The following is a 12,929-nucleotide window of genomic DNA, read 5'->3' on the forward strand; positions in this document are numbered from 1 at the left end:
CTTGAGTCTTTTTCACTATCCTTTTTCCAGACCACCATCACTGGGATCCAACTCCCTGCCGCCATATTTGCCATGTGGTGTGACCTGTAGACATCCAGAAAGGGGGATTCTGGTAGTCTTGCACTACTTTGGCCCCTGCTTCGGCAAGATGGGTGGTCCTGGATGGCCTGGCCAGGATCAATCGGCTAGTGGGCTTGCCTGCAAGGGTCAACGGTGTTGCAGTAAGTCTCTCACCCCGTGGTCCGGGGTCATGATCCTAGACCTGCTGCAGTGCCGGTATAGTGTCCAGGGCAGCCCTGGCGTTCCACTCCTGTCTTTGCTTACAGTCTTTGCTTGCCGGGTAGTGGGCGTCCATGTGTGGCTCCATGGTGGGTGGGGAGCTCTGGTGCCAAATTAAAAGTTCCTTAAATATGAATTCTTCATCCTCAAATGTTTCAGGGACCCTAACAAAGTCCCAACCAAGTACTGATAATATAGACATAGCATATGGAAACAGAAATAAGAAACAGAAGATATTGGATACTAACATAAATGTACCGACCTTTTTTAATCATTCATGCAACAGGTGAAAAACCAATTGGGAAAATGTCACCCTTCTTTATCCAAAAAGGTTTAGGACTGGCAGGACTTCCCAAAACTGTCAAGAAATTGCATTCTGGTGATATCCTCGTGGAAACAATGTGCAAACAACATTCCGAGAAACTACTGAGAGCAACAACAATGGGTGGAATACAAATTGCAGTAACACCTCACAGAACACTCAATTCCAGTAGAGGAGTGATATCAGAATGGAATCTCCTTGATGTTCATGAAGCAGAGATATGTTCAGAGCTTAGAGATCAAGGAGTGATGGGTGTGAGGCACATTCTAATACACAGGGATGGTCGCCTGGTCTCAAACAAGAACATCATCCTTACTTTTGATACTCCTAGGCCTCTGATATCTGTAAAAGCAGGGTATCTCAGGTGTCCTGTTAGAATGTACATCCCTAACCTGCTGAGATGCTTTAAATGTCAAAGATATGGACATGCCCAAACTGCCTGTCATAGTTCTACTACCTGTGCCCGATGTGGTAGTAAAGAACATGATAATAAATCTTGCTGTGATAAAAAAGCTAAATGTGTCAACTGTCAGGGAGATCATCCAGCATACTCTTGTGCATGTCAGAAATGGAAAGATGAAAAAGAGATACAAAAAATTAAAACAGAACAAAACATAACATATCAGGATGCAAAAAGAAAGCTGGCCACCATTACACCTATGCTGAAAAAGTAACAATTAAAAAAGTGCCAACAGCAATTCAAACATGTATGTCTGTTCCATCATTTGATATTTCACCATACCTGAACTTTACAATCGCAAGTGCTTCTCTGTTGAGCGCATTAATCCCAAGACCTATGGCCTTACTCCAGAGACAACTTCAAAATGGTCCCATTCGATGAAAACTCACCTGTCAAAAAAAATTATGGTGGAGACTTCACTCAAAGATAAACCACCAGACACTTGCACAGAAAAAATGGATACCTCGATATCCACTGAAAGCAAACTAAACATACCAACTGACCCTAACACATTTGATGTTTTGAACACTCTACCAGAGGAAGAGATAGACACTGGCCGTCCATACTTCCCTAAAACAGTGGATAAATATAAATCTGACAAAGGTAAGCCCCGAAAACCAGACAAGTCAATAAAATCAAGACAATAGGAAAATTTTTACAATGGAACTGTCGTGTCTTGATATCGTCAATATTCTGCCAGAATATTGACGATATCAAGATGTTGCTGCAGAAACACAAACCTTTCTGTTTCTGTCTACAGGAAACCTACTTAAAACCCAATGAGGACTGTACCTTTAGGAATTTCACTGTTGTATGTAAGGATAGAACTGGAGATGGTCCTGCTCATGGAGGAGGAGGTATCCTAATGGGCAGTCGTATTCCTTTTCATCAGGTCCAACTTAATATACTTCTCTTGAAGCAGTAGCGATTCGCTTCTCTGTGGGATTTCTTCTTACAGCATGTTCAATTTATTTACCACCAAATGCTGAGTTAAATGAAATTGATCTTGATAACTTTATCTCGCAACTGCCTGAACCCATACTTTTGATGGGTGACTTTAACGGTCACAATAATCTATGGGGTAGTGCCAACACTAATAGACGGGGTCGAATCATTGAAAAAATTCTTGATAATAATAACCTTTCCCCTTCTAAATAATAAACTCAATACTTTCTTCCATATGCCTACTCGCTCATATTCTGCAGTTGATCTTACAATCTGTTTCCCCTTCCATTCTTCCACTGCTCATGTGGGACGTTGAAGAGAACATATATGGAAGTGATCTCTTTCCTGTTCTTTGTACAATGTCTTCACAGGAACCATGTTCACCCACATGGATACCGATATGGAAAATGGACCAGGCTGACTGGAACACTTTCTCTCATCTTGCAAAATTTAATGCTGATGCCATCAGTCAAACACCTATCAATGAAGCTGTAAAATATATAACAGAATGCATTGTCCAGGCAGCAACAACTCCATCCCAAAAACATCATCTCGATTTCCAGTCTATCCAAAGCCTTGGTAGAACCCAGAATGTCAGGCAGCCAAAAAAGATCAACACAGAGCATGAAGCATATTTCATAGATATCCCACCACATTAAATTTAATAACTTTCAAGCCTGCTCGAGCCAAAGCATGTTATGCAAGACGTCATAGAGTCAAAAACAATCATGGATGCAATTTACTACATCAGTTAACCAAATGACCAGTCCAAAAATTGTATGGGATTAAATCCGGAAAATGAAATGCAGATATAGTACACATTGTTTGTCCACCTTAGACTATAATGGAAGTATTCTTGCTGATCCCGAAGCTATTGCAGATACTTTGGGAGAAACTTTTGCTAAAATATCAGCAACAGCATATTCTCCAGAATTTTTAATACTGAAAGAGCAGCAAGAGAAACAAAGGCTTAATTTTTCTACCAACATTCTTCAGCCATTTGTCAAGGAGTAACTAAAAAGAGCTCTCCTACAATCTCACCCTAGTGCATAGGACCTGATGACATCCATTATGAAATGATAAAACATCTACCATCATCTTCTATGGATCTTCTTCTCTTATTATACAATAGAATACTTGCAGAGGAAGAGTTTCCAAATTCTTGACATAAGTCAATTGTCATTGCTATCCCAAAACCAGGAAAAGATCCAACACAAGCAAATAATTATCGACCCATTTCTCTGACCAGCTGTCTTTGTAAGATACTAGAGAAAATGGTTAATGCCAGACTTCTCTGGTATTTAGAAAGCAACAGTCTTCTCTCCAATACACAATGTGGTTTCTGTAAACATCGATCAACTTTAGACCATTTAGTTCGGTTAGAAACTTGTATAAGAGATGCATTTCTGAAGCGAGAACATCTTATTTCAGTTTTTTTTTTACATGGAAAAAGCTTACTCACAGCCTGGAGATATCGCATATTAAAAGACCTCTATAACCTGGGTCTCAAAGGACACCTCCCTATATTTATTAAAAACTTTCTGTCCAGGCGAACTTTCCAAGTCAGAGTGGGAAGTATGCTATCTCAACCATATCATCAAGAACAAGGTGTTCCCCAAGGCCCTGTCTTAAAGTAATCATTTTTGCTATTAAAATTAACTCAATCATTGAACAGCTTCCTCCTACTGTAGACAATGCTCTATATGTTGATGACTTCACAATTTACTGTCACTCACGTAACATGAGGGTAATTGAAAGACAACTTCAGCAAGCAATTGATCACGTCTCTCTGGGGGCTCTTAATAATGGGTTTAGGTTTTCAACAGAAAAGAATGTCTGTGTACACTTATGTCGAAAATGCACTCATCACCCAAATCCTGAACTAAGAATGGGACATACTGTTATTCCATTAGCTACAGAAACCAAGTTCTTGGGACTCATCTTTGACAGAAAACTCACATTTCTAGCACACATTCGTCAACTAAGAGAAGTGCAAAAGAACTTTGAACCTCCTTCGCACTCTATCCTCTACTGAGTGGAGTGCTGATCGAGCTTCATTGCTCCATCTTTATCGTGCACTTATACGTTCAAAGCTGGATTATGGGTCACAAGTCTATGGTTTGGCAAGACAGAGTAACCTAGGATGGTTGGATTTCATCCATCATCAGGGTATACGGAAAGCTACTGGTGCCTTTCGCACCTCACTCACTCAAAGTCTCTAGGTTGAAGCAAATGAACCGGCTCTATCACTTCGATGGAAACAGTTGTCTCTTAATTACGCCCTAAAAATAAAATCTCTCCCAGATCACCCTACATGGAATAGTATCTTCTCTCTGCATTGGGAAGCTCAATATCACACACATTAAACTGCTATACATCCTTTTGGTATGCATATTAAAGAAACTGTGCAAGCTGTTAGTATAAATGTTGACAGCATTAGCTACACTAAACATAACAGCATTCCTCCATGGCAGGTTTGCACACCATCCTGCAACCTCTCACTTTGTCAGCTACAGAAATCTTATACCCCATCATCCCGGATGATGCGAAGTTGGGTAGAGCAATAGTGAATGCAGATGACGTCAAAATTTTGCAGGATGATTTGGATAGATTGGAGGTCTGGGCTAAGGAGAATGGATGTCAGTTTAATGTGGCAAAATGTAAGGTTATGCACTTTGGGGTGAAAAGATTGGCGGCAGATTACTGCATTGGTGGAACCCTGCTCCAGGAAATTGATGAGGCACGAGATTTAGGAGTGTTGGTAGATAAGGAATTGAAATTTAGGGAACACATTGCAAAAGTGACCAAACACAGCTCATCAAATCACTTAGTTGCTGAGGAATACGTTGACAAGCAGAGACAAGCAGGTTATTGTTCTTCTCTATCGAGCCTTGATAAGACCCCATCTAGACTACTGTGCTCAGATTTGGTCACCTAGGTTTCTTCTTGATGGGGAGGAGGTGGAGAGGATCCAGAGGCGAGTGACCAAGATGATAGCAGGTCTGTGGAATGAACCGTATGAGAACAGGTTGAGGATTTGTGGGTTGCAAAAATTGGTTGATAGGCGGAGGAGGGGAGATATGATTGAGACATTCAAATTACTGAAGGGTTTCTATAAAATTAATTCAGAAGATATTTTTGAGAACAGGGCTGGTTGTGGGAGGACTAGGGGACATCCATGGAAACTGGGCAAAAGTGTGGTTAGTAAAGGTGTTAGAGCTGGGTTCTTTACTTTTAGAGTAGTGAATGAGTGGAATGCGCTCCCTGAGTCTGTAGTGGATGCTGTGACAGTGAATGAGTTTAAGGCGAGGTATGATAGATACTGTATGAATGTCAAATAGTTGTGATGAATGTGATTTGGGGCCTCCCTCGATGAGTCTAATGACTCCCTGGAGTTGCCCATAATAATAGTAATAATAGTAATAATTTACCTGCAATTGTTTAATGCACACAGAGCAGCACACGCTGATTTCTTACCCATCTATACTGATGGTTCAAGAACTAACATCTCTGTTGGCTATGCTGCTGTGTTTCCTGACATTATTATTTCAAATCATATCCCACCAGACTGCAGTAATTATACAGCAGAGTTACATGCCATTCAGCTTGCATTTGTGCATATAAAAGAAAACTACTACCAAAAGTGTATAATTTATACAGACTCATTGAGCTCTTTACAGGCTATTTCCTCTCCTATGTATAATCCACATACAATACTTTATGAGGTGCTACACCTGCTTCACAAAACGAAAATCCTTAATTTCGATGTTCAGTTCTGCTGGATTCCCAGCCACATCGGAATCAAAGGAAATGAAGCTGCAGATGCAGCTGCTAAATCAGCTCATACCTTCTCCACATACTGTTTGACAGTTCTATATACGGACTACAGACAACTTATAAGATCAAAGCTAATTGCTCAGTGGGAGTTAACATGGCAAGAAGCATCAACAAACAAATTATATAACATTAAACCTGAAATTAAACACTGGCATTCTAGTCAACATACAAAGAGAAGGGAGGAGGTTGTCCTTGCTAGGCTCCGCATAGGTCACAGTCACCTTACACATTCTCATTTACTGAGAGCTGATGACCCTCTTATATGTGAAAAATGCAACACATTTTGAATATGATGAATGCATCTCATTCGTCATATTCTGATAGATTGGCAAAAATTTTCACGAGAGAGAGGAATGTAGCCAAGCCATATACACTCAGGGAAATGCTAGCAGACTCAGGCAAATTGCATGATGTTTTTAATTTTTTAGAAAGAATTAATTTGTATAAACACATTTGACCATATATTTGTTTATATGTAAATACTTTTTTGCTTAACTTAACTTTTATACATACATATTATTCATTAGGTTAAATCTGACCAATTATATATTATCATAGGCCTTGATCTTGTATATTTGTATCACCCTGCTGTAATTTTCTTAATATGTAAATACCATAATGCTAAACTTAAATTTTATGCATCAATGCTGTATAATAATTCCTTTCTGACTCTTTAGGTCAGAAAAGAATTATTATAAATTCAGAAAGGAAATCTCTATAATAATGCTTGTTGTAATCTTACTATATGTAGACACTGCTTTTCTTGATTTTTTGTATATACATATGTTAACCTATAGTTATCTATTTATGTACTGCTGAAATCTCTGCAGTAATTTTGTTTATATGTAGATACTGCATCACTTAACATAAATTTTGTGTATGGTATTACATCATTACATCTTATTGACTACTTTATTTTTAGAATAATCATATAGTGCTAGGACATCTTACCTATTTATGTACTTTCTAGTAATTCTGTTTATATGTATTGTTAAATTCTGTTTATACTGCATTGCTAAATTTAATTTTCATCCATGCATATTATATAATAATCCATTTTTGTCTATTTTTGTACTGCTATAAAGGCATTTTAGCGCATTGTTGATTAGCGTATCTGCTCTCCAGCCAAAAGGCTGCAAGTTCTAATCCTGCCGTGGGCATGGATGTTTGTGATTGTCTGTGAAAATAATAGTGGTGATGGTGGACAGTAGATAGCATTGGTGTAGATGAGGCGGTTTGTAGATGAGGTTGGGTGGTGGAGATGGAGAGATGTAGAGTAGGTAGCTTCCCTCGATGAGTCTTAGGATTCCCTGGCGGTGTCTAATAATAATAATAATTATTATTATTATAATTTTACATATATATAGATATTGCATTCCTTGGCTTAGTGTTTCATATATTATGTATTAACTTATATTGTTAACTATTTTTGCACTACTGTAATAACCTCTGACCTTGTGTGTTGCTGTGCCCTCTGCAGCAGTTCTGTTTACCTAGAGATACTGCTTTGTGAAACTAGTTTCTTGTTCAGACATATTCTTTACAATTTTTTGTAAATGCTAATACTGTAACCTTTAGTATGGCACAGTATGACCTTTGTAGTTTTTGTGCCAAATAAACTATAAACCAAACCAAACTTAAGGCAGCATGTGATGAAGGGGACTAGGGGGTGGAGGGTATTGGACCTGGTCATAGGAGTATTCATAATGAAGGTGACCACATCGCCTTCGATTGAGCAAAGTAACCATGTGACCTTGACTTGGGAGATTGTAAAACATGAGGAATATTCTATCGAGAAGGAGTATATGTGGAACTACGAGGCAGGTGATTATGACAAGCTTAGGAAGAAGCTTAAATCTGTGCCATGGCATAAAATACTGTAGAGTAAGAATGTTAGTAGTGCATGGGATATAATTAAAGGTCATCTATAGAATGAAGTATTAAATTGTATAAATAGGGTAAGGAGAGTTAATCGGGTAGGAGTTAGATGGATGAGTAATATCATTAAGCATGAGCTACAGAATATCATTAAGCAAGAGCTGCAGAAGAAGAAAATGCTGTGGAGGGTATATAAAGAGATCTTTATATACCCTCCACAGGGTATAATAAAGATCTCTTTATTATACCCTGTGGAGGTATAATATTATACCTAAAGAAGGTATAATAAAGTGGGTCAATGATTGATAGAAACCTGAAATTTAGGTGACATATTGCAAAGATGGTGAAGGTAGCACAGAGGATTGCTGCATTAATGAGAAGTACACTGACCTTCAGAGATAAAAGAGTTATTCCGTAGTATAAGACTCTGATCAGACCACACTTAGACTATTGTTCTCAGATTTGGTCCCCAGGATTTGAAGGGGATAAATTAACTGTGGAAAGGGTACAAAGGCAGATAACAAAGATGGTTTCAGGACTGTATAATGTTAGTTATGAGGATCGGCTGAGGGATTGTGGACTGCAGAGTCTGGTGGATATAAGAAGGAGAGGTGATATGATTGAAACTTTTAACTGTTGAGAGGTATTTCACTTGGTTGAACAGCAGGAAGGAGCGAGGACAAGGGGCCATCCCTGGAAGTTACGGAAGGAAACTGTGAGCAAGAGGGTGCAGTTTCTTTGCATGGAGGGTGGTTGAACCATGGAATGCATTGTCTGATAGAGTGGTGAGAGAGTGAGAACAGTCAATGAGTTTAAGGAGTGGTATGATAGACTTTGTGTTTCCTAGGAGGGACCTCCCACGATGAGTCTTGATAGACTTTGTGTTTCTTAGGAAGGACCTCCCATGATGAGTCTTTTGACTACATGGAGGCCTGAATAATAATAATAATAATAAAGAGAAAGGTGACCAGAGAACTCAAGAAAAGTACAAGGCTTGGGCAAGAAAGGTGACCAGCATGGCAAGGAAGGCAAAATCAGATTATGAGAAGAATCTAGCCAGGCAGACCAAAGTAAATCCCAAAGAGTGCTTTCATTAAATTGCAAGTAAGGGAAAGAATGACTATGAAAGATTAACCTTAATGAGCGAAGATGGTCATGAAGTGACAGATAAAATAGTTGAGTTTCTGAATGACCACTTTTGCAAGTATATCATCCTAATGAGGTTACTGCTTTAACATATGTGGCAGATGCTAATCTGGGAACAGAGGTGAATGAATTGGAGATTCTTAGGATATTGCAGAATCTCAATGTAAACACAGCTGTGGTATTAGATGGGATATCAGCTCGTGTTTTGCGAGCTGATATGAATGTGCCTAGTCAGCAGCATTGTCAGTTTCGAGAAAGGGAACTCGCAATGCTGCTGATTAGGCTCTTTAAGTTTCAGCTCTGGTAGAGTTCCAAGGGACTGGAAAGAGGACAAAATATTTCCCCTGCATAAGGGAGGTTCTAAGACTGCGGTAGCAGATTATAGACCAATCAGTATTTCAGGTGTGATGGGAAACATACTGAAAAAATTGGTGAAAAAGAGAATTCAATTATCGGTGGGTAAAATGGGTGGCAGGATTTGAACCATAGCAAAACATCCATGCCCATAGCAGGTCAAATCCCGCTATGAGCATGGATGTTTATGATTGTCTGTGGAAATACTAGTGGTGGTAGGCAGTAGATCGCATTATTGTAATTGCAGTTAGTTGTAGTTGGTGAAAAGTTGTAGAGTAGATACCCTCCCTTCATACTTTTTATAATAGATAATAACAGCTCAGTTGGATTTTGTAAAGACGAAATACCACATGGAACTCTGTTACGAAAATTAGAACAAATGGGGATGGATATGTCACTAGTTAAGTGGATAAGAGGGTGGCTGCTGGACAGAAATCAAAAAGTGGTTATGGAGAGACATAAATGAGGCAAAAACAGATTACTAGGTCCAGCATTGAACCACATAGTTCAATGCTGGACCACTACTGTTTAATTTGTACATGAATGATATAGTTAATAACTTGAAAGGAAATATTCAGTTGTTTGCTAATGATGTGAAATTAGGTGTTGTAATAGTTACTTAAGGTGATGTGGAGTGCCTGCAAGACGATTTAAATAGGCTCTCAGTATGGGCAAAAGAGAATGGGTATATGTTTAATGTGGAGAAATATAAAGTTATGCATTTTAGGATAAACAGATTACAAGCTATGTATCACATGGATGGCACTGCACACCAGGAAATAGATGAAGTTAGATTTAGGGGTGGTGGTAGATAGAAATTAAAGTTAAGAGGACATATTGCTAAGGTAGCCCATAAGATTACTTGGCTATTGGAGAACACTTTAACAAGCGGAGATAAGGAAGTTGTTATTCCTCTTTATAAGACTTTGATATGTCCACATCTGGATTACTGTGCTCAAGTCTGGTCTCCTGGTTTTCTTGGGGGATGAGGAATTGGATATGCTGTCAGTATGGGCAAAGTTGGAGAAAATACAGAGGCAAGTGACTGAGATGGTGAGTGGTCTGTGGGATGTTCCTTGTGAAGATAGATTGAGGGTGTGTGGATTGCAGAATTTGGTAGCTAGGAAAAAAAGATGTTTATGATAGAAACATTTAAGTGCTTAAAAATTTTTATAGGATTGATGCAGGGAAATGTTTCAGCACTTGGCTGGATGGGCCCGAACAAGGGATTATCCCTGGAAGTTGAATAAAGGTGTGGTTAGTAGGAGTGCGAGGACTAGATTTTTTGCTTGGAGAGTTGTGAAAGAGTGGAATGGGTTGTGAGAGTTAGTTATAAGTGCTTTGTCTGTTAATGGGTTCAAGGTGAGGATGATAGATTGTTTGGATAGTTTGGGTCTCCTGCTGAGTCTTCAGACTTCATGCTGGCACCTGTATAATAATAATAATAATAATAGAATCCAGACTTTAATGAATGAGACAATAGGAGAAGCTCAAGCAGGATTCATACCTGGAAGATCTACTATGAAACATATTTTTACAGTCAATAGCCTGACTGAAAATTACTGGGCATACAACTTACCTAGGTATACTGCAGTTTTATTGACTTCAAAGAAGAATTTGATTTTACTGATTGAAACAAAATGATAAATATCATAAAATCTATGATATTAGATTCATAACCTTTATTATGAATTATTATAAATGTGCCAAAGCAACTGTCAAATTTAATAAAATAAAGACAGACAAATTCAAAGTAGAAAAAGGAGTTATGCAGGATTGCCCACTCTCACCAAATTTATTTACTATCTTGAAAAAATATGCAAATTCAGAGTTTAAGAACCAGTTCTACAAATAAATGGCACAAATATCTACATTAAATATGCAGACAATGTTATTATTATTCTAAATATTCAACTAAAGCACAATTGGGAAAAAAAAAACACTAAAAATTTTAAATGAAGAGTGCAAAACTTTTGTAATGAAAATCAATCCAAGCAAAACTGAAACAATGAACATAGAGATGAGGAAAAAATTTCATTAAAATTAGAAAATCTTATATTTGAACAAGTAAAGCAATTTGCATATCTTGGTAGTCTCATTACCCACAACCTCGGCAACAAAATAGTAAAATCACACTTAACAAAGGATGGTCTAATATGAATAAATTAAACAAAATATAGAAAGTTAGCAGCATTTCAAAAAGCCTCAAGCTAAAACTCTATAAAACCATTATTATACCTACAGCAACGTATATAGAGCTGAGACATGGAGACTCAATCAGACAGAAATACAGAAAATCAAACCATTCAAAATGAAATGTCTAAAAATAAATAAATAATACTCATTGGTCATAACACAAAACAAATGAGCAAGTCAAACATGAATTAAACTATAGAGAAGATATCATAGCTATAATTCTTAAACAGCAATTAACATGGTTTGGAAACTTCCAGAGAATGTCCTTTCAGAGATTACTAGATATAATCTTGAATGGAATCATTGGAGGAAGACAATCAAGGGGCAGACCAAAAAGAACTTGGCTACAGTCTTTAAAGGAAAGGTTACAATTATTGAGCTCCAGAGTGGTGACAATAAAAAAGAAATACATTTATTATCTTGAATCTTTAATCTTTGCTATCTTGAATCTATGAACAAATCTTTGCAAAGATTTGTTCATAGGAGGACTCAACCCATCATCTGATGGATGAGGAAGAATAAGAAGATGTTACTGAACATAATGGTAGATTATGTTCACTAACATAATCTACCATTATGTAAATGGTAGATTAGTAATTGCTGCAGAGAATATAGCTATAGTAGTCAATAAGCAATTTATTTGGATATTACTTCCTCATGAGAGGACTCGACAAATATGCTCACCCACTCATTCATGGCAAATAGATTTTACCAGCTAGTGTGTATCTCCAGACTGGAAGTAGAATTTTTTTATTTTTTATTTATTTAATTCATTGACTTTAAGAAAAGACCGAAGTATACTGGCAGCACTGTTAGAGCCCCCCCCCCCCTTACAATTACTTAACACATGTGATTTTCAACATAAAAAGTTTACAAACCATATGTTTCATTTCTACCCTACATTGTTTGTAAACAACACCTCTTTAGTATTGTTGTTTGTAATATGGTAGAGCCTGTATTTTGTAAATAGTAATTACTAAATTTTTATTTTATTTGAAGTTTCTGTGACACTGTATGATGCATGCTGTACATAAAGTAACAAGCATTTAATCATGATTCCAGTTTATTGAGATTAATGCTAAAAATACAGTTAAATATTTTCATCAATTGCACTATGTAAAATTATATAAAGGAGCCTCTGTGACTCTGTTGCTTTTGGCAGTGCCCTTTGGTTGGAAAGACTGAGTTTCTATCCCATAGGAGGGCATGAATAATCTTTATCAGGACATTTCATTTGAAAATGAGCTAGCCAATCTCATATGGAGATGTCAGGATTTTTCCTCCCAGAAACTTGGATTTTTCATCCTATAAATCAGACAAACCAGCCAGAAGAACACATGCAATGACATTCATAATATGCTGTACAGATAGAATTAATTATATTATTAATTAATTAATTTTGTTTCAATTAAGCAAAGTTACTTGGTCTTGATAGGCCATTGAGCCCAACAAGTAATGGAAAATGGGATGAGAAAGTTAAGTAAACTATATTTACCTTAGATATATGCATTC

General features: G+C 37.5%; 1 protein-coding gene and 1 pseudogene across 1 annotated transcript in view; both read left to right on the top strand.

Moving 5' to 3' along the window:
• The window catches only part of LOC150097228 (dynein intermediate chain 3, ciliary-like), a 177,219-nt gene that overhangs the window by 111,751 nt on the left and 52,539 nt on the right, over nucleotides 1-12,929 (top strand). The window lies entirely within an intron of this gene.
• Nucleotides 3,895-12,901, top strand: LOC150097229 (uncharacterized; annotated as a pseudogene).

This window comes from Typopeltis vanoorti, chromosome 17 (genome assembly GCF_054136105.1).
Source record: "Typopeltis vanoorti isolate ZY-2024b chromosome 17, IOZ_Tvanoo_1.0, whole genome shotgun sequence".
Lineage (NCBI taxonomy): Eukaryota > Metazoa > Arthropoda > Arachnida > Uropygi > Thelyphonidae > Typopeltis > Typopeltis vanoorti.